This window comes from Perognathus longimembris, chromosome 2, assembly GCF_023159225.1.
Source record: "Perognathus longimembris pacificus isolate PPM17 chromosome 2, ASM2315922v1, whole genome shotgun sequence".
Classification (NCBI taxonomy): Eukaryota; Metazoa; Chordata; class Mammalia; order Rodentia; family Heteromyidae; genus Perognathus; species Perognathus longimembris.
The window spans coordinates 20,251,344-20,274,149 of record NC_063162.1 but is presented as its reverse complement, the minus strand read 5'-3'; the positions used below and the strand labels follow the sequence as shown (position 1 = coordinate 20,274,149).

The 22,806-nt window shown below is 48.4% G+C and overlaps 1 protein-coding gene and 1 long non-coding RNA gene across 3 annotated transcripts in view; one reads left to right on the top strand and one right to left on the bottom strand.

The window, feature by feature from the left end:
• Window positions 1-22,806, top strand: part of Neurl1 (neuralized E3 ubiquitin protein ligase 1) — a 103,672-nt gene that overhangs the window by 41,225 nt on the left and 39,641 nt on the right. The window lies entirely within an intron of this gene.
• On the bottom strand, window positions 13,866-18,851 carry LOC125346090. The gene is made up of 3 exons (XR_007209861.1): window positions 18,676-18,851; window positions 14,671-14,746; window positions 13,866-14,212 (listed from the first exon to the last, which is right to left on the bottom strand). It is a non-coding gene; the product is annotated as an uncharacterized LOC125346090 (long non-coding RNA).

The window sequence follows — 22,806 nt, the reverse complement described above, 5'->3', positions numbered from 1 at the left end:
AGGAGCCAGGAATAGTGGCTCACACTTGTAATTTCAGCGTGTGTGTGTGTGTGTGTGTGTGTGTGTGTGTGTGAAGTGTTAAAGGATCATGGTTTGAAGTCATCATGATCATAAAGTTAGTGAGACTTAAGTCAACAAATAAGCCAGGTGTGTAGGCTCACCGCTGTAATCTCAACTACACTGGGGATGTAGGTAGGAAGATCAAAGTCTGTGACTGGCCTTAGGCAAAATCAAGAGACTTAATCTGAACAACAACAACAAAAAAAAATCACTAAAGCAGGAAGCCCAGAGTTCAAACCCCAGTCCTACTCCCCCAAAAAATATTCAAAGAGGAAAATTGCATATGTACTGGACATGTACAAACATTTTTCATGCCTTTATTCAAAAAACCATCCAATATGATGACTACTTGCGTGGTGTTTACTTGGTATTGAGTATCATAAGACCTGAAGATGTGGAGCAGGACAGGGGAGGCAGCTGTAGAGGAGCTGGGACCTATGATGTGGGGACAGAGGTCAGGGTGGCCCCTGGGGGCTTCCTGGGAGGCCATGTGTGTGACTCCTCTACTCTGGGGAGTTGTGTTCCTGGCAGAGCCTGAGGTATTTGAGCCAGCCGAACAGGTTTGGGCTGGCCCTACTGTGTTGCATTCCTCACCCTGGGACCATCTGTAATTACTCTCCCCTTTGTCACTTGTGCTCCCTGGAGGGCAGAGGCAAGGCCTGAGCATCTGGGGTATGGTCTTCAGGTCTACCTGGCCAGGCTTTCCCAGGTAGCCCTGGCCTCCCTGTGGGGCTGGTTCACAGCCATAGACAGACCCCGAAGACTGGCTGTAAATCAGCTGGGACAGGCCGGGGCTTCTGGGCTTTCCCAGAGTGGAGATCAAAGCTGGGACTGGACCCCTCCCAGGGGCTCAGAGCTGGTTAAATGATTAAACCAACAGAGGAAGCAAAAAGAGGAGGTACTGAAACTGTGTGAAAAGCTGCTGAGAAGGTGTGTGTGGGGGGGGGGGGGGGGCTGTGGCTCTGGGAGTTTCCCTCATTACACCATCCCTCCTGCTGTCTGTGTGGGGTTGGGTCTCACTTCCAGATGACACACCTAAACTCCAGATTGTCTGAACTCCCAAGTCCTGTGTGTGTGTTTGTGTGTGTATGTGTGAGAGAGAGAGAGGAGAGAGAGAGAGAGAGAGAGCTTGAACTCTGGGCCTGGGCGCTGCCCTTGAGCTTTTGCTCAAAGCTAGTGTCTACCACTTGAGCCACCCATTTCTGGCTTAAAAAAAAATAGTTTTATTGGAGATAAGAGTCTCATGGAGTTTCCTGCCGGGCTGACTTCGAACTGAGATCCTCACATCTCAGCCTCTGGAGTAGTTAGGATTCTAGGCGTGAGCCACCGGTATTGGACCTGTTATTCTTTTTTTTTTTTTTTTGCCAGTCCTGGGGCTTGGACTCAGGGCCTGAGCTGTTCCTGGCTTCTTTTTGCTCAAGGCTAGCACTCTACTACTTGAGCCACAGTGCCCACTTCTGGCCTTTTTTGTATATGTGGTGCTGAGGAATCGAACCCAGGACTTCATGCATGCTAGGCAAGCACTCTACCACTAAGCCACATTCCCGGCCCCCTGTCATTCATTTTTAAGGGTGTTGTTCATTGTACCAGGGGTTTCATCATGGTGTTTCAGACATTCCAAAATTATATTTTGGTTAGGATAATCCTCTCTATTGCTTATTCTCCCCACCTAACCCTTCATGATGGACAGTTTTCATTGAGATTTCCTTATGCTGTCTTCATATGTAATTACAATATATTTTTAAATTATTCATCATCCATCTTTCTTTTTCTCCTCTCGCCCTTAAACAATCTCACCCCCTTAAACAGTCCCATAGAATCATGTTTGTACATATATATTTGTGTATATTATACCTATATATGTATATTATGTCTATATACTTATATTTATGTATATATATGTTCACTAATATGCATGTCCTTTAAGTTTAACTACAGATGAGTGAAAACACATGATACTTAGCTTTTTGGCCAGTCCTGGGACTTGGACTCAGGGCCTGAGCACTGTCCCTGGCTTCTTTTTGCTCAAGGCTAGCACTCTGCCACTTGAGCCACAGTGCCACTTCTGGCCATTTTCTGTATATGTGGTACTGGGGAATTGAACCCAGCCAGGGCCTCATGAATACGAGGCAGGCACTCTAGCCACTAGGCCATATCCCCAGCCCTCGATATTTAGCTTTTTGAGCTTGGTTTATCGCTTGCAACCTGATGATCTGCAATTTTACTAATTTTCCTGCAAATAACATTTGCATTTGTTTGCACTGATTTCATTTTTCTTTATGGCTGTGTAATATTCCATAGTATTTATGCCCTTCATCTTCTTTATCCAGTCATCTGTTGTCAGGCAAACCTTGGCTGGTTCTCTCATTTGGCTATTGTAAATAGTGCTGCAGTAAATATGGTATGCAGGCATATTTTTAAAAATAAATTGCTTTGTACTCCTTTGGCTATATTCCCAAGTGTGTAGGCGGGGTCATAGATAGGTCTGTTTTTAGTTTATACGGAACCTCTGTAGTGGTTGCGTTAGTTTACATTCCCATCAACAATCTGTGTGAGTTGCTCCCCACCCTCTGTTCTCCAGAATATGATGTTTGTTTTCCTGGTGATTGCCGTTCTGTGTGTGTGTGTGTGTGTGTGTGTGTGTGTGTGTGTGTGTGTGTGTGTTCCTGGGGATTGGGACATGCTAGGCAAGCACTCTTATTATTTGAGTCATGAGATGTCCACCTAAACCCTTTAAAATTATTTTATTAAATTTTTTTGCCAGTCCTGGGGCTTGACCTTCTTTCGCTCAAGGCTAGCACTCTATCACTTGAGCCTCAGCACCACTTCCTGCTTTTTCTATTTATGTGGTACTGAGGAATCAAACCCAGGGCTTCATGCATGCTAGGCAAGCTCTCTACCATTAAGCCACCTTCCCAGTCCAATTTTTTTGAAAGGCTCTTTATTTATAGCTTTTGCCTTGAGTAGCTGGGATTACAGGTATACATCCCTATACCCAGCCAGAATTCCTAAGTCTTGTTGCAGACTTCCTGGGCCTATTTGCACCAGAGTTAGGAAGATACCCCTACTTGTACTTACCTCAGGATACACCAGTGCCTCTTCCAGGCCTGAGCACACTGGCCTCCACCAGTGCAGGACCAATCCCTGCCTGGCACGGTTCTCCCCACTTTGGCTTGAGTTCACGTACAGGAAACCTACTCTTGTGAAGTCCAGAGGCTGGGGCACTTGTGGTGCTGAGACTTTTGAGGGTGACACTAGCAGATATGGAGACAGTGGTCAGGATAGGCTTCAAGGTTTAGTTCCTGAGGCTGGAGGTTCTATACTGGAGTGAAGGTTCCATTTGCAAAGGTTCTGGGTTGGTGTTAAAGTTGCTTTGATTGAAGGTCTGGGTTTCAGGCTGGGGAAGGTTTCCATTCCTAGTCAATTTCAAAGTCTAGCCTTGGGGCTGAAGTTGCCTTCCTCAGCTTGAGCTTAGATTATCAGGAGGAGAAGGAAGGGAAGAGCTTTCTCTTCTAAAGAAGATTTTGGTGGCCACCAGAAGATGAAGGGGCCAGGAGACAGGCATCTGAACTGACACCCCAGCTTCTAGTTCTTGATTGGATGTCGACTGTGGCTAAGTCTCTCGTAAGCTGTGGGTGCCAGTGAGACTGACTTGCAAGGTGCCATCCACACTCGTATGAACCTTCCAAAATGACACTAATGGTGACTCCATAGGCGCTGTGGCCATGGCTCAGTGAGCCAAATCCACGATGACAGCCCTCAGGTGCCCCAGGCACTGCCAGCTCGGTCCAATTAGTGCCAATTGGATCTTAACTTGTGCTGAGCGGTCCCTGGAGAGAGGCAGGGTGCGGTGAGTGGATTAGGTCCAGGTGCCTGGGGCTTGGTGTGTGGCTCTGGTGGGCAGGAGCTGGGCCAGGGTAGGCCAATGGCTTCCTGTGTTAGTGATGGCTTTCGCTCCATGCAGATGGTAGGTAAAGACAGGTTGTAAATGGCAAGCTGACGGGGCCTGCCTGTCTCCCTCACACTCTGCTGAGTAGCTGGGATGCCCAGCAGCTGGCCTGGCACCTGGATGAGAAACCCCGGTGTCGACTGCCTCATTCCCTTTCCCAGGGGCCTCCAAGGTGGGTCTTGCTCTCAGACGGCCAAAGTTTGTGGGAAGGAAACGCTCTGGGCTCTCAATTTGGTGAAGCTTCTGTTCTTTTCTGGTCTCTTAGCTCTTGTGCTCAGTCTAGTGGTCTTAGTTCCTGGGTGTCTCCTAGACCCCTCTTGCTGATAATGGGCCTCCCGTGAGAGGCTCCCCACTCTTGGCCTCCTCACCTCTACCCACCTCTGCTGTAGAGCTCGTCCTGTGTTCTACCCAAAGGAGGAGGCAATTTCCAGCTGTGGATGATTTTTTTTTTTTTTTTTTTTTGTATTAGGGTTTGATCTCAGGGCCTGAATGCTGTCCCTGAGCTCTTTTGGCTCTAAGCTAGTGCTCTACTACTTTGAGCCACAGCTCCACTTCTGGTTTTCTGGTGGTTAATTGGAGATAAAAATCTTACAAGACTTTCTTTCCTGGGCTGGCTTTGAACAGTAATGCTCCGATCTCGCCTCCTAAGTAGCTAGGATTACAGACGTGAGAGCCACCAGCACCCAGCTTTCTTGTTGTTGTTTTAGGAGGACTTTGCCTGTGGTACAGAGCCCCTTCCCTATGTCAAAGACTCAGGCGTGTGAGGAGAGGGGTAATCGGCTAGTAAGTCTCTTTGAGGATATGAGATTGTTCTGTTTGGGTCTTCAGAGACCTTCAAGCCCCAACCCCACTCTCTAGGCCTAACCAAGACACTCAAGAGGACGAGGGTGTAGCTGAGCCCTGGAAACCCAACCCATTGAAGAACGGTGGAGAAGTTTGGATAGATACCCAGGGTCTTCTTTTGGGGGCGGGCAGGAGGCTGTTGGAGGAGCTGCAGCTGACTGTGTAAGGTGATAAACTGGCTTGGTCCATGACTGGGACCTTTGGGGGTAGGGTGTGAATCATGGCATTCCAGAGCTATGGGCACTCCTGCCATGGTGGATGCATGGCCTTGGGCAGGCCCCACCGCTTCCTTCTCTAGCTTCCCGGCAGCCTAGGCCTGGTGCTGGAGGCTTCCGTTTGCAGGGCGTGGCTATGCTGAAGAGCTGGGATATGGAAGGATATGGAAGGTGGCTTGCTGAGAAGCAGGAACGCAGTCTTGTGCATACTTCCGTGTTTTGTAAATCATTAAATGCTTATCTTGGGCAGGTTGTGTCCACAAAGAGGGAGGCCGGTGGGGTGGCTGGGAACGAATGGGTGCTGTTTTATTCCGGAGGGGCTGAGTCCACTTCCCCTTTTTCCTCCCTCCTAGCCTCTTGGCCAAGGTAGGGTCTCAGGTCACTGTGGATGGCCGCCTCACCCCCTTCCTTGCGTCTCACCCTCTCCTGTCCATCTTCTCACTGGTTCTCCTCCCATCCCTACTGGGGCCACCACCCCTTCTCACCCTTGCCCCTTGGCGCATTGCCTGCGCCCATCCCACTTTGCTTTTGTGGGTGCCCCTTCCCCCATCCTTTGCCTTTGGCAAGCACCCAGAGTTTATAGGCCTCTCAGGGACCTGGGGGGCAGCAGCCTCTCCCGTGCCCCAGTGATCCAGAGACAAACAGGCGCTTTTTCATTTTTAGTACTTAACACTGGGAACATGAAGGTCTGTTTAGTCTTGTCCAGCTAACATAAACCAGCCGGAACTGGGCCGTGGCGGGGAACTCTGCTGTAGGTTCCCTTATTTGGAATGAAATTCACTGTTTTTCACTGGGAGGCACTGGATCTTGGGGGAGGGCTGATTGGATCTCACCCCAGGGTGTGGCCTGAGTGGCCCCTTGGAGGGTCACCCAGGTGTGTGTGTTACAGAGGCTGGCCCTGTGACACCTCTGCCTCTACCAGTTTCACACACTGGGGCAGTCTTTGTTGTACCTTAAATCAGCTATAAATCTATTAACAAGAAAACAGAGAAGACACATTTTGGAGTCTTTATTAAAAAGCTAGCAACTGCATGGTGGACTCCTGTCTCAAAGACCAGCAGCCAGCAAATACACTTAACACTGTTAGGAAACTGAGCTGTGAAGGCCGGAGAGGAAAGAAAGAACAAAAACAATACCAACAAACCAGTTCAGCTCCACAAGGGAGCTGAAGTGGGGTGCCATGATGACCAGAGAAGAGCCAGGAGGCTGGACACAAACACCAAAACACGTGGCATGGCGTCAAGGTGCCTGAGCTGGTCTGGGCCTAAATAGTGTGAGGGTCAGGCTGGCAAGAGTGCTTGCTTCGTATACATGAAGCCCTGGGTTCAATTCCCCAGCACCACATATATAGAAAACTGCCAGAAGTGGTGCTGTGGCTCAAGTGGTAGAGTGCTAGACAGTGCTCAGGCCCTGAGTTCAAGCCCCAGGACTGGCAAACAAACAAAAAAATAGTGTGAGGGTCAGGGGGCAGGGTCATAGAAAACTCCAGTCCCAGGCACTAGACTGACAGGTTTAATAACTTATCATCCAAGTCCCCGCCCCTGCCTCCAGGGGTTCAGGGATGCCCATCGCTTGGGCAGTGGAGGCTTCACCTTCCCCCACCATGAAGACAAGATACCAGACCCTACCACCTACCAAATTTCCAAGATGGCTCTAGCCAGACCCGATCTTTCCACTTCACCTTGAGCCAAGTCCAGTCCCTCAGGGATGGAAAGAACCTAGGCATTTATTGTTCTACCTTGTTCCTTTAAAGAGAAGAAACTGAGGCAAGAAGAGGAAGAAGCCACCTGCTTAGACTTCACAGGGATGGTGGAAGCAGGTGATGGTCTAAGGGGCTCAGGCTCTTGGTCGCTTGGTTCTCAGGCTTCCGTGCTGGGCCAGGCTGTGGTTGGGGTGAGGGGTGAGGGTGCTGGTGAATTTGGCTGGAAGCAGCCTGCAGCCTGAGAATGTTCCAGACTGAGCGTGGAGGCCTGGGGCAGGGAGCCAGGGGAGGACATGGGGAGTGGAAGAAAGCTTGTGAGAGGGAAGGGGAGGTGGTGGGGAGACTAGGAGAGCTGGGCCTGGCTCTGGCTCTACTGTGTCAGTGTGACTTTGGCCTTGGGTCTCTAGCTTGTCTTGAAGTCTTTTCTCTAGCCTCTCCCAGCATGGGTCCTGGATGAATCCAGGTCCTGAGTGTTTCTCAGCTGCGATGGCACGTTGTGTGCACCAGCTTAGTAGGCAGGCCACTGACCTTGTCTGTGCCCAGCTTTCTCTTCTTTTGTAGTAAGGACAAGTCTCTGTTTTCTCACTACCTCTGGCCAGGGTCAGTCACTCCTGCCCTGGCTGGGGCTATCTGTCCCTGGCGTTTTCTTCCTCCAGAGTCCTGATAGTTCAGGCTCAGTTCCCTCAGACCCAGAAGCCTGACTGGGGAGATTCTGCCTGCTGGTGGAAACAGGAGTAACGATGACGCCATGAGCACCAGGAGCAGAGCCTGGGTCCACATCTTGACATCTGGGCTACCAATTTTGGGTAGACACTTCAGAACCTGGGACTCTGTTTCCCTACTTCCATAAGAAACAGTGCATATGGCTTTCAGCTGTGATGACATGAACTTTTACATATTCCAGGGTGTCCCTTACGTAGGGTGGAGAGTGGCAGGAGAGAGGACAGCATGGTGGCCATCACCCCCACAGGTCAGGGTTCTGGCTGCTTGGAGCTCAACCAGCTCTTGTTCTCCGGACCAGCTAGGTTCTCTCTTCCATCTCAGCCTTCAAGTCAAGACACAGAATGTGTGTGTTTGGCTGTGTGGGAGCTCCCCATCTGACATCCTTTGAAGAGACCTCATTTGTCCACTAAAATCTTCTCACAGAGGTTGTGCAGCTACGTGGAAGAGGCTATAACTGACTTGTGTAGGACCAGAAAAGGAGCTGTGTCTGAAAGTGCTCGCCTGAGACAGCCTACCTAGAAGGCCCCTGGTGTGTGTAGGGAATGAGGGCAGGAAACAGGGCATTGTTTACTATGAAAATTCCACTCATTGCTTTTCTTGCAGTGACACTGGTACTGTGATCCAAGGCTTGTTTATAAAGGTACAGTAAACTTTCACTTCTGTGCGGTCAGTGAGACACTCATTAACAAAGATTGCTGTGGCCAGGTGCCAGTGGCTCATGCCTGTAACCCTAGCTACTCAGGAGGCTGAAATCTGGGGATCATGGTTTGGAGCCAGCCCAGGCAGGAACATCCATGAGACTTTTATTTTTTTTATTGTCGAAGTTATGTACAGAGGGGTTACAGTTTCATGGGTAAGGCAGTGAGTATATTTCTTACCAAACTTGTTACTTCCTCCCTCATTTTTCTCCCAATTACAGGCATAACCAGGAGACTCTTATCTCCAATTAACCCCCCCCCCCCCATCTAGAAGTGGAGCTGTTGCTCAAGTGATAGATCATCAGCCTTGAGCAAGTGTGCTCACTCCCTCACATGTACATGTGTGCTCACAGACATAGACACACACACAGAGCTCATGAAAGTACCTGTGTGCAAAGTTCAAGCCCCTGGACCAGCACATGCACAGGCAAAAAAATTGCCTTGCTCTCAAGCGCAAATCACAGACCACCTAGTGAGACATGTACTTCAGTGGTAATAGCGAGAGGATGATGGGAGGGTAGCATCCACACTGGTCCTGGTTGTCTCTGGACAATGGAGTATGAACAGTTTTGAATTTGCTCTTTGGGAAGATCACTCTAGCTGTCCTATGGAGGATGAATTATAAGGGACAAGAAGGGAGCCAGGAGTTGTCTTTGGATGAATTCAAAGTCTGAAGAGGTGTGCTCAGAAGTTCTGGTGAATAAATGGTGCATGTGATAGGGAAGAGGGAAGAATCCTAGATGGCACCCAGGCTTTCAGGTGGCAGTGATGGTGACTCTCTGAGGCTCCCAGGCAGGAGAGAAAGATGATGGGTCATGTTTTGGATGAGGCATGCTGGGGGAAATGTTGGATCATCAGCTCTGTATGTCTGGATGTCATCTAAAACACGAGAGTCATCAAAATGCCATAGGGTGGGCAGAATGGAGCCGTGAAAGGAATCGTTGCAGAGGTAGGAGAGCTAGGAAAAAGCAGAGGGTCAGAGAGCAAGGGAGGAAGGTTTAGAGACATGTTCCGGCACAGTGCAGTGGTTCTCTGGTTTCAGTGGCCTACAGATTCTGTGAGAAGTTTGTAAAAATGATCATTCCTCTTCAAAGTACCCCACATTTTCAGGAAAAATTCTAGAAGAACAAATCTAGAAGACTCATACTTTCTGATTTCAAGACTTACTGCATACGGGTGCTGGTGGCTCATGCCTGTAATTCTAACTACTGAGGAGACTGAGATCTGAGGATCGCAGTTCAAAGCCAGCCTGGTCAGAAAAGTCCGTGAGACTCTTATCTCCAATTAACCACCAGAAAACTGGAAGTGGCGCTGTGTCTCCAGTGGTAGGGAGCTAGTCTTGTGCTGAGGAGCTCAGGGACAGCAGCCAGGCCCAGAGTTCAAGCCCCATGACTAACCAAAAAAAAAAAAAAAAAAAAAAGACTTCCTGTAAAAGTACAGTGATCACACCAAATGGTACTGACATAAAGATAGGCATATAGACCAAGGGAACAAAATAGAGAACCCAGAGAGAAATCACTTGTGTATACATATGTGTGAGTGTTGGTGTATGTATAAATAAATAAATAAATATTCATTTTTTTCTGTGCCATTTCTAAGGGTTGAAACTCAGGGCCTGAGCTTTTTTTTTGGTTATTCATGGGGTTTGAACTCTGGGCCTGCGCACTGAGCTTTTTTTTTGGTTATTCATGGGGTTTGAACTCTGGGCCTGCGCACTGTCCCTGAGCTCTTTAGCTCAAGGCTAGTGCTCTACCACTTTGAGCCACAGCACTACTTCCTGTTTTCTGGTGGTTAATTGGAGTCTCACAGACTTTTCTGACCAGGCTGGCTTTGAACCAGGATCCTCAGATCTCACAGACTTTCCTGACTAGGTTGGCTTTGAACCAGGATCCTCAAATCTCAGCCTTCTGAGTAGCTATGCTTATAGGCGTGAGCCACCGGTGCCTGGCCAGCTTTTTTGCTCAGGGCCAGCGCTCTACCAGTTGAACCACAGTGCCACTTCCAATTTTCTGGTGGTTAATTGGAGATTAGACTTTTCTGCCTGGGCTGGCTTTGAAGCCATACTCAGATCTCAGCCTCTTGAGTAGTTAGGATTACAGGCAAGAGCTACTACTGCCAGCTTTTTATTGTTGTTGTTGTTGTTAATTGGAGATAAGAATCTCATTGACTTTCCTGCCTGGGCTGGCTTCAAGCTGCCATCCTCAGATCTCAGCCTCCCGAGTAGCTAAGATTACAGGTGTACAGGTGTAAGTGGCTGGCACTTGACTTTTGAGACTCTTTATCTCCAATGAACCCTCAAAGCCAGAAATGAAGCTATAGCTCAAGTAAGAGCTACTAGCCTTGAGTAAGAAAGCTCAATACAGTGCCCAGGCACTGAGTTTAAGTCCTAGGACTGGCGCAAACAAACAATAAAACAAAACAAAAAACAAATTGTAGAATGAATAGTATGAAAGTATTTGTATTTTAATGTAATATTTCTCCTTCTTTCCTCCTTCCTCTTTTCTTCCATTTCTTTTTTTTTTGGCCAGTCCTGGGGCTTAGACTCAGGGCCTGAGCACTGTCCCTGGCTTCTTTTTGCTCAAGGCTAGCACTCTGCCACTTGAGCCACAGCGCCACTTCTGGCCATTTTCTATATATGTGGTGCTGAGGAATCGAACCCAGGGCTTCATGTATGCGAGGCGAGCACTCTACCACTAGGGCATATCCCCAGCCCTTCTTCCATTTCTTTTAACGTTGATTCAAGCCCTGCTATGTTCCAGGTGCTGTTTAGGCACTAAGGAAAGCTGGGGACAGATCCTTCATGCCACTGACTTACATTCTTTGAAGGGAGACTGATTTTAGATTTTTAATAAAAAGTGCCATATGGAATGTCAGATGGTGATAAGGGTTATAGAGAGAAAGAAGTCCTGAGGGAGCCTGGCTAGTGATGGTGGATGGGATCTGGTGATGTCACACTTTTAAATAGGTTAGCCAGAGAGAGACCGAGGACATCTGAAGGGGGCCAGGGAGTGAGCAACGCAGAAATTCGAAACAGCTCTGTGTTTCTATATGTGTGGTTCCAACTCTGTAGTTCCTGGATATCTGTGCGCATATTTACAACCCATCCTATATACTTCGTGCAAATCCAGGCTAAGGCTGAGTGGATGTCATCCAGCCATTGCTAGAGGCTCCCTCTGGGAAATAGATGGGATGAAGTAGTGTGTGGGAAAGGGGGTTCCTTCCTTCCCTCCCTCCCTCCTTCCATCTCTCCTTCCTTCCTTCCTTCCTTCCTTCCTTCCTTCCTTCCACTACTAGGGCTTGAACTCAGGACCTCACACCCTTTCTTGACTTTCTTTTTTGCTTTCTCTTTTGTTGGTTGTGGGTTTTGAACTCAGGGCCTAGGGCACTGTCCCTGAGCTTTTTTTTTTTGTTTTTTGCTCAAGGCTAGCACTCTACCACTTTGAGCTACAGCTCTACTTCCAGTTCCTGGTGGTTAATTGGAGATAAGTGTTTCATGAACTTTGTTACCCAGGCTAGTTTTGAACCACAATACTCATATCTCAGCCTCAGTAGCTAGGATGACAGGCATGAGCCACTAGTTCCTGGCTCTTAGCCATTTTGTAAGCATACAGCTTAGTGGTATTAAGTATACATATTGCTTTGTAATCATCATCACCCATCTTTAGATTCTTTCATATTTTTCCATTAAACAATAACTCCCTGTTTCCCCTGCTCTAGCCCCTGCAGCTACCAGTCTACTTTTTGTCTACTCTGGGTATCTCAAATAAGTGCCTTTGGACAGTTTTTGTTCTTTTGTTATGGTCTTACTTCACTTTGCACAATGTCTTATTCAAGGTCCTTGTCATGTAGCGTGAGAATTTCCTTCCTTTTGAAAGGTGAATGACACTCTGGTACATGTCTGTCACATGTTGCTTAGCCATCCATCCATTTGTGGACAGTTGAATCACTTCCACATTTTACCTGCTGTGAGTAATTCTGCTCTGGACACAGCTCTGCAAATCTCTATGTGAGTTCCTGCTTTCAGTTCTTTTGTATTTGCTCTCAGAAGTGAAATTGTTTGATTATATGACAATTCTATATTTAATTTTTTGAGAATCATATAAAGTTAGTTTTTATAGAAACAACCATTCTCTTTTCTTACACCCTCCTCTCTTAAGAGCTTTGATAAATTTCAAATTCAGCTTCATTCACTTATAGCTGACATACAAAGCACAGTCCCTACTGAAATGTACAGTCTGTTGTGTTTTAATGTTTGCATATATCTGTGAAGTCCCCAGCACTGTCAAGTTAGGGGATAGCTCTGTCACTCCCTCAGCAGTTTCCTTAGGTGTACCTCTCTTCCCATCTCTATCCTCAAGTAATATATCTGCTTCTTGTCACTGTAGTTACATTTACGTTTTTAAATGTCTATTATAAAAGGGACCATGTAGTAGGTATTCTTTTTATTTCCTTTCTGGCTCTTCCACTCAGTATAATTATTTTGAGATTCATTTTATTTATTCATTCATTTTATTTTATTTTATTCATGTTATTTTATTGCCGAATGGAATTCCATGATATAGACATAGCAGAACGGGTTTGTCTTCCTCTGTGGGTCAACCTTTGGGTTGTTTTCAATTTGCGGTCATTATAGATAAAGTTATACTGAAAGCTTGTGTGTGGCTGTGTGTCTTCTTTTCTCTAGATCAGTCACTAATGATGGAATGGCTCAGCTGCAAATGGTGGATGCATGTTCAACTTTTTAGGAAACTGCCAAAATGTTTTTCAAAACAGTTGTGCTATTTGACATTTCCACCAGTTGTGGATGACAGTGTGTATGTGTGTGTTTGTGTGTGTGTGATCTCATGTGTTAAATAGACATTTTCCTAATGACTCCTTTCGGACATTATTATTACCTACCTTTGTTTTATTGTCCATATGTTTACTTTGGTGAAGTGTCTTTAAAATTCTTCCCTTTACATTTTTTTTTTGTGTCAGGGTCTTCCTATATTCTAGAATCCCAGCTGTTGTTTGTCTGTTGCAAGTAGCAAATGCTTTAGACTGGCTTATGTAGGGAGGAGCTGAGGTGTTGTGCCACAGCGAGCATCAAGCATGTCCAGGGTGGGTGCACTGAAGGGGATTCCTTCCTTCTTTTTTTTGCCAGTCCTGGGGCTTTAACTTAGGTCCTGAGCACTGTCCCTGGCTTCTTTTAGCTCAAGGCTAGCACTTTTTTTTTTTTTTTTAAATTTTTATTGTCAAACTGATGTACAGAGAAGATACGTTTTCATACGTTAGGCATTGGATACATTTCTTGTACTGTTTGTTACCTCCTCCAAGGCTAGCACTCTTATCACTTGAGTCATGGCACCACTTCTGGCCTTTTCTGTTTATGTGGTGCTGAAGAATTGAACCCAGGGCTTCATCATGCTAGGCAAGCACTCTACCACTAAGCCACATTCCCAGCCCCCAGTTCCTTCTTCCCTCCCTCCCTCCTTTTTTTTTTTTTTTCTAGTCCTGGGGCTTGGACTCAGGGCCTGAGCACTGTCCCTGGCTTCTTTTTGCTCAAGGCTAGCACTCTGCCACTTGGAGCCACAGCGCCACTTCTGGCCATTTTCTGTATATGTGGTGCTGGGGAATTGAACCCAGGGCTTCATGTATATGAGGCAAAGCACTCTTGCCACTAGGCCCCACCCTCCTTCCTTTCTTAAGGCCTCCCTTAGAGATGTGTTGCTGGATTGAGCATCTGTACCGTCTTGGAGTCGGACAGATGTTGGAGAGTCAGGCACCGTGATATGACAGTGTCACCAACAAATTTTGGAAGCCTTGGATAAGTCATTTCTGAGAGCTTAAGTTTCCCCATCTCTGAGGTGGGAGCTGGCCATAGCCACTTCCTGCAGCCCCTGGGCAGCTGGAAGGAGCCCGTGATCACTCGCAGGCTTTGAGCGCGGCAGGTCACTGACATGGAGAGATGCCACCTGGTCTCCTCACAATTCTTCTCCTGCCAAGAACAGCCAGGGTAGGGATTTCTCTTGAGCTCAGTTTCCTGTCATTAGAACAAACAAAAAGAAAATGAAAAGAAGAAGGGAAAACGACAGACTGGGAAGCCATAGGCAAGCACAGTGGGCTTTTTTCTTCTTGGATGGCGTGGGCTTGAGGCAGCTATAAATGGTGTATGCAAACGAGCTGGAGGTGCTCTTCCCATGGCTGCTTTCATTTGGGAGAAGCTGGGAGCGAGCCAAGTACAGGCTTGGAGCCTCTCTTCCTCTGGGTCCTGCCATGGGTGATAGGGACTGGTTAATGATCTCCTGCTGCCATAGGGAAGATGGGCAGATAAGGGAGATGGGCAGATAAGGCAGAACAGATACTACTGGCCCCTCAGTGTTCTTGGACACACCTGGCTACTTGGCTCCTTCTGAGCACCTGGCTGTGCTATCAAAGGTATCCGGGGAGCAAAGAGGTCCACCTGAGGGCTAAGAGGAAATCAGCCAAACCATCTGTTACCTCTGTGCTTCTCTGAGTCTCTGGACTATAATGGGTATCGAAGCTGGAAGGTGGCCCTGGAGCTGCAGCCTGGAGCCTAGAGAAAGGGCAGATAGGAAGAAAGCAATGTCCATATACTGCCAACTCCAGTTTCTCTTCCTTGTTCTTTTCTTCCTCTTCTTCCTTCTGCCTAAAATATACTTTGATCATCATGGAGTGTTCACCCTGTCAGGAACCTGTAGAGGTGGAGGTAGGAGGACTGTGATCTGAGGCCAAAAGTTTGAAACATTATCTTAAAAACAAACAAACAAACTCAGCCTGTAATCCTAGCTACTCAGGAGGTTGAGATCTGAGGATCGAGGTTTAAAGCCAGCCTAGGCAGGAAAGTCTGTGAGACACCTATTTCCAATAAGCTACTCAGAAAAAGCCTGGTGCTGTGGCTCAAGTGGCTCAGGGACAGTGTCTAGGCCCTGAGTTCAAGACCCAGGACCAGAAAAACAACAACAAAAACACCCCCAAACAAAACAACCCGAAGGGCTGAGAATGTGGTTTGGTGGTAGCGTGCTTGCTTAGCATACATGAGGCCCTGGGGTTGATTCCTATGTACCACATAAAATAAATAACATTTAAAATAAATAAATGAATGAATGAATGAAAAGAAAAAGGACTGGGAGTATAGCTTTAAGTGGTAGATTGCCTGCCTAGGTCCTGAATTCAGTTCCCAGTACAACAAAAACAAACAAACAAAAAACACCCCAAACCAAACAAACCTGTCTGTCCTTAGTTGGTTTCAGAATGGGAGGGGGCTCCCTCTCTCTTTCCCTCCCTTTCTCCCTTCCCCTTCCTCCCCCTCCCTCCTCCTTCCTCTCTCTCCCTCTTTTTTTTTATTAGCATACAGTCATACAAGGGGGGGGTGTACTATGATATTTCCACACATGTAAACAATGCAACACAATCAACCGCACCCCTCTATCACACTCTCCCGTGCCACCCCTATTTTTAAGATCAATTTCAACACGTTTTCTTGTTTTATTTTCATACACACAAATAACCTACATGGAGCACATTTATCCTCAGTCATCCTCTTTGCTAGCCCTTCCTCCTCCCACTTGTGCCCATCGGTCACCTGAGCCTGTTTTACTTTTTTGTCATTCATTTTCTGTTAGTATGTATTCGTTGCGTGAAGCAGTTTCTTGATGGTATTTCAAAAGTGCATATATTATGTTTTGCTCAGAATAACCTATCTAGTGCTTTCTCTTCCCCTGCCCCTCCCTCCAACTCCATATTTATCAACAGCTTCCACTGAGATTCCTTATGCTGTCATACCTAGTTGTGCTATATTTTGAAATCATTCTCTCTTTCCTCTCTCTCTGTGCTGGTACTGGGGCTTGAACTCAGGGGCCAGTACTCCATCACTTCCAGCTTTTTGGCTAATTGGAGATGAGTCTCATGGGACTTTCCTGCTTGGCTTGGGTTCGTACCTCAATCTCAGATCTCAGCCTCCTGGGTAGCGAGGACTACAGGTGTGAGCCACCAGAGCCTGACTCCAGCATGGTTTAGATGGCAGTTGCATAGCTCTTCAGCCTGGGTGGTTACTCTGGAAGGCCACAGGACAGAGATGAGAACACGGTTCTCATGTTAGTAGATGTATACCCCAGCTCTGGCTTGGCTGTGGCTTTATCAGCTATGTGACCTGCACAAAGTATTTGTTGTTCCCTCGAGTCGATGTTTCCATCCCAGGTTCTGAGCGTCCCGCGTGGCCCCTCTCTTTCTTGGAGCCAGTGCACCTACACATTTCACGATTCCAGCAGCCAGTGAAGTATTCTTCATTGATCTGGGGACTTGTTTTTTGTTTCCCACCTGATTTCTGTTAGATGAAGAGATGGTAAGAGCCCTCACTTTCGGTGTGCAGTGTTCGGGGATCACCTGTGGGGTGGAGTGGGGCTGCTTCTGGGAGGAGCTTGGGTGGACGGATTTGACATCAAAGCTCAAGCTGCCATTCCCAGCTCCAGGGCTCAGTTTCCTCAAGGATCAGGTAGGGACACCAGCGGGCCTTTGAAACAGCCTCATCCTGAAGCTGGTACTCCACTTCCAGAGCATTTCCCGTGCCTCCCAGGCAATGGCAGGGGCCGGGCATACTTCACCCCCACCATAGCCCTGAGAGGCAGGCAGCATCTTTACCCACCCCATCTTTGAGAACTGCAAATGGACACCTGAGATTTGATACCAGGAGGTTTGCCTTCAGAGCCTGCTCTTAACTGCCACCTGATCTATGAGGCCCCTGGCATAAACCACATTGAAAGTGTTAGCACCATGTAGTCTTAGTGTCATCAGACCATTGGGATCTGCCTGCCAGTGGTCCTACTGGGAGTGTCCCAGCCCCAAACTGGTATCCTAGGCCATCACTCTGGGATACTTATTGAGGATGCTCAGTGTCTGAGCCCTGGGTTGGAGGGAGAGCCCCAGAAATGGACAGCAGGCAGAGGCAGGCGTGGAGGGCTGAGGAGGTTTATCCCCGGGCTATGCCATTCTTTCAGAGCTGGACTTAGAGGGGCAGGAGCAGGGGGAGCCGGAGGACAACAGAATGTGGTGTGGCTACAGGAGGCCCAGTGGCTTCAGCACCTCGAGAGGTAGATATTAGAAGCCTTGACTGAGCTTCAGAGCCTGAGTGTGTGTGTGTATGTGTGTGTGTGTGTATACACACGTGTGCAGGATGAGAGGTGGGGATTGGGGGAAGGCTCTCTGCCTGCAGAGGAGAGCTTTATCCTGTCGGCTGCCAGCTTTTCTCATAATCCAGCAGGCCCAGCAGGGATCTGTCGAGTGCATTTCCGAATCTGATGGTCTGATGCACAGGGCTCGTGTCTTGTGTGCAGCACATATGTCTTATCTCCTACGTCACTCTGGGTCTCCTTGCTGCCTCTCCTCCCTCACTGTCTGCCCTTCCTTGTCTTTTGCACCAAGGTTATATACCATAGCAAACAGATCATATGAATTCAGACCTCTGGTAATTTATCACTTGCGATTGGGATGGGGACTAGCTTAGTTTAAAATTCATTCCACTTTTATTTATTTATTTATTTATTTATTATTTTTTTTTTTTGGCCAGTCCTGGGCCTTGGACTCAGGGCCTGAGCACTGTCCCTGGCTTCTTCCTGCTCAAGGCTAGCACTCTGCCACTTGAGCCACAGCGCCGCTTCTGGCCGTTTTCTGTATATGTGGTGCTGGGGAATCGAACCTAGGGCCTCGTGTATCCGAGGCAGGCACTCTTGCCACTAGGCTATATCCCCAGCCCCTCATTCCACTTTGATTAAAGCCAGGACACTAACCAGGTGACAAGGGACAAAGTTTAATCTCCTTTCTTAGCAGAACCAGCAGTTGCCAAGCATTCTTGATATGGCATTTGCATATACAGCGTACATCAATGCCACATGCAAAGCTTAGGACAGCACCTGCTGCAGGATGCTTGAGGCCGAGGAAATGGTGCCTATGTGACCGTGGGAGTGGTTCTTGTTAAAACAGGTCTGTGTGTGTGTGTGTGTGTGTGTGTGTGTGTGTGTGTGTGTGTGTGTGTGTTGTAGGGCTTGAATTCAGGAGCTATCTTTTAGCTTTTGCTCTCAAGGCTGACTTTTACCTCTTGAGCCATACCTCCACTTCTGGCATTTTGTTGGTTGGTTGAAGAGGAGAGTCTCACAGGCTTTCCTACCTGGACTGGTTTTTAACCTCAATCCTCAGGTCTCAGCCTCCTGAAGGATTACAGGCCTGAGCCACCAGCACTGGCTTTACAGTCTTAGTCTATACTCATACCTGTAGCCCAACTCTCTCTCCTTCAAGGCTGGGCCCCTCTGGTTCAACTGGCCTCCTGACTTCTCTGGACAGTAGAGAGGCCGCATGCCTTAGCCTTACTGATGTTGTACCATTTAGTTTTGCCACATCACTCCCTGTTAGAGGTGAGATGGCTGAGGCTGTTAGTAGAGCCAGCCTGTAGGAACCAGAGTTCCCACCCCCCACCTGGGTAGATAAACTTACCCTTCCTGGTCCTCACAAAGATCTTATCAGAGGCAAATGTTGTCTCCAGCTCAGGCCCTGTGGGCTCCCGTGGGTGTGGGCTGTATCTGGCACACACTGTCCTGGAAACCAGAACTGTCTAGCCCAGGCTAGCCAGGCTGGCCCTAAGGTTCAGAACCAGGAAGCATGGGCAGAAGTGTTTGTGTCTTTCAGGGTCACCGGAAGGGCTGATAGCAGTGGGTCTGGGCAGGGAGGAGCCAGGAGGGGCAGGGAGGGGCGCCCAGCTCCAGGCTGTTTGCTCAGATTCCCTTTCAGTCTCTGTCCCCACAGTTGCACCTGTTGTGTTCCCATCATCCAGGGCTTTCATGTGGCAGCTGTCCCTGCGGAGGCACCTGTCCCAGCCCCAGAGGACGCCCTCTGGGATTTGGGGCTCCCATTTCTCTGTAGCATGTAGCTTGCACTCTATCTGGCTGTTTTTGTCCTCACCTCTACTGTTTCTCGTGGACTTAGGCAGTGGCTTTCTACTTCTGCTTTGGAGAATGGGAAGAAGTTTAGAAATCAAGTCCTTGTTCACCATCCTCTAGTACCAGGCAAAGCCTAATAAGTCAGCAAAGAGAGGGGGAAGGTCCTGGCCAGGTCACCCTTAAGCCCCAGATATCAAGTGACTCACCAGAGCAATCAAATTATCCTTTGTTCTTGATGAAAAACGAAAAACAAAAACACTATAGCAACTGGAGGCTGCCTCCCAGCTCCTCCTCAGTAGGGCTACGGCCCCTACCTGGCTTCCTCCTACCTCATAAAAGAGAAGCTAGCCCCTCTCCCTTATCTAGATTTGCCTTCTGTACCTCCTGATGCCCCCTGGTCTGTAGCTTAGATACTAAATATAGCACCTGCGTTCAAGTCTTCCTCCCATGGTGCAACCTTGGGAAGGTCTACACGGTTTATGGGGCCCCAATTGCTATCTGTATGATGGGCGCAGGGCTTCTCCTGCTTAAAGATTAGAGGCTGGACCTGGGGCTCTCCTGGGCTAGGAGATCTAAGAGTCTGCAGTTGCTGGCTCTGCCTTTGCATGGAAGATCTGACAGGGCAGGTTTAGGATGATGCTGGGCTTTGAGGAACGTGGATGGGAAAGGACTTGGCAAGGAAAGAGTTAGACTGGATAGCCTACCATGGAAATGAAGGTGCAGGAGGAAGGAGGTTGCTGGCAGAAAGAGGTCAGGAGCCAGAGGGAGAGACAGGATGGCAGAGGAGGCCATGCTCTGGGGTGGAAGGTTTTAGAAGCTTGGTGGGCTGGTGGCGGGGGGGGGGGGTAGGTGTGTGTGTGTGTGTGTGTGTGTGTGTGTGTGTGTGTGTGCTGAGGTTCCCTTGATGGGAGCAGAGGGCACTTCCTGCTTCCCTGGGAAAGAGGGAGCTGCTTTTGCAGCCTAGGAATCCAGGCAATTCCAAGCCAGACAACACCAAGATTTCTACACCCCATGGGCTTCGAGGTAGTCATTCTTCATCCGGCACCCTGTGCATCTGTCTTCGCTAAGATGGGGTCTTCATGTCTGTCTGGGCCTCTTAATAGTAGGTGGGAAGCCCAGTGTATGCCTGACTGGGTTCCTCTGCCTTCAAGTTGGCTCCATGCCTGGAATGTCACCCACTGGAAAACTACTAGGCTCTGTCCACCTGGAACCCTTCTGACTCCCGTCTCCCCAGGCAAGAGGGACCCTTGACCTTTGACCTTTTGAGGATAGACCAGGAGTTTTTGTGTCCGGCAGGTTTGGGTTTGAATGTTCATTTATTTCTCCCTTGGGTTAATCTCTCTGAGCCTCAGTTTTATAGCCTGAAAATGGGGATGAATATTAACTCCTGAAGGAATATTGCATGATTAACTGAGATTGGGATTGTAAAATACTTAGCTCTTGGGCCTTGTATGCAGTGATTGTTGAAACTTCGGTAGCACTTATCTCCTCCTCTGTAGATTTGCCTGTAGGCTTTCCAGTCCCCTTCCATAGCCCTTCATAATGTGTAGAATGAAGCTCCGGGGCAATTTGCACAGAGCCCACAGAACCTCATTCCTTGGTCCAGCATGGCTCTCAATGGAAATGAAAATCCTTTTCTGACATTATTTCTGGCTTTTGAAGGGTGAGCACTGGATCTTACTTGCCAATTGGTCTGTGGCTAATACGAAGTGAATATTTGCTGAGTGAATGAATGATGTAGGTCCGAGGTTTTCTCCTGTTTTTAGTAATGGCATCTTCTGGTCAAATAATATCTTTTGCAATGCCCTAATGAGTAAATCTGAGAAAAGGCACATCTCAGTTTCCACTGTATAGTAAGAGTGCTGCTCTCCCCCCCCCCCCCAACTCCCTGCCCCCTACAGAGGCCTAGACACTGTTCTTGGGATGATGTAGTGAGGGCATGCTCAGACACAGGTCATCACTGCTTCCAGTGAGAACAGGGCATCAGGATCCAGATAAGATGACTGCACAACCCATCAGTCGGTGGTACTGGGAAGGCTCAGACAAGGTCTTGCTACATATACCAGGCTGGCCTCAAACTCACGATCCTTCCATCGCAGCCTCCTAAGTGCTGGGATTTCAGGCATGGACCACCATGCCCAGCTTTATTTCATGCTTGCCATTGCACACTTGAAATGCTCCCAGCTTGGCCTGTCCCTTCTGGGTGACTACGCTTTTGTGTGTCCCACAGCTCCGTTTCTCAGCAGAACAAGGGCAAGCCTGGTGCTGGCCCCACCCTGGCGGATGTAGATGCTGCTCCCTGCCCTGCCCCCTCCCTCCTCCCACGCAAGCCCCACGCCAGATGGCAGAGTGACCTTTTCCAAAAGCATGGCTGTTCCTGTTGCCTCTCTGCTGAAACCTGTCAAGGGTTCCCCTTTGTTCTCAGAAAAATGACCTTATTCACCCTGCTCCTCTAGGGCCTCCAAGGTCTATCCCTGACTCTTTGGGCTTTCTGCCCATGGAAGGTTCCCCCAGACCCTTCCTGCTGAACAAAGTCTAGCAAAACCTACCTGACTTCTTTGATAGGCTGGGCTCTCTGCAGCTCCAGGGCCCTTGTACACTTGTCCTCACTCTGAAACACTTTCTCCCCTCAACCTACCTACATGACACAGGGACACTAGCCAGCACATCTTCTCACTATTGCTTTTTGGGAAACACTCGTCCCGAGGGCACCCCCCCCCCCCCATTTAGAGTACTTTTCTAGGATTATATGTTCCTTCCTGTGTTTCTTTTTGGACTGTAGACTCACAACTCCTCTCATCAAGTTAGCACCTGGCACATAGTAGGTGGACAGAATTGAAGTTGTTGAGATGCACCCAGGAGAAGCTGGGACAAGCAGAAACAAGACCCTGGCTAGGAGGTAGAGCTCTGATGCTCAGAGGAGAGACAAGTTCCAAAAACAAGGATTCACTGTGTACCTGTAGCCCCAGAGAGCTTCTTGGAAGAGGTATTCCTGGCACTGGGGGGTGGGCAGGATGGGGCATCCTAAGTAGGAGCAGACAGCAACCACAGGTGAGAAGCTGGGGTCCAGGCACTGGGCCCAGCCAAGTATATTAAAAGGTAGGTGAAATGAAGAGCCTCCAGAGTAGCTTTTGCTATGATTTCCTCACCTGTAAAATGGGCATACAATAAACTCATGTAAGAGGATTGAGCAAGCCCATGTGTGCAATGTGCTTAGAACTGCTCGTGTTGCTATTGTTACGTATGTGATCCAGCAAGAGGAGTATGGTGGCTTTCTCTTAGTCCAATGTATCGGCCTCCCTCCCCTACATGTAAGTCTGAGTCATGTATGTGTACCTATGCGGTGGTTGCAGGAGCCTCTGCCAAGGAGGGGACTTTGCATAGAATGGAGCCCCTGTCCTGTTCCCAACCCTCTGCCTCCCACCCAGACCTTTCCTTAGGAATGCAGGCCCCTGAGCTTGGGAGCCAGGATCTGTGCTGTTGTCCTAAGAGAAGCCCTTGTCATGCGGAGGGCTGCAGTGGACAGCAGTATCATTCCATCGACCTGGGCTGAACTCCTGACTCTGCTCTGATCTACTGGGGAGCTCAGGCAGCTTCTCAGGACTTCTGCCTTCTTTTCTGTAAAGTGGGTATACTAGAAGCCCCAACCCCCAAGATGAACAATCAGATAGCACTGCCTTTTTTATAG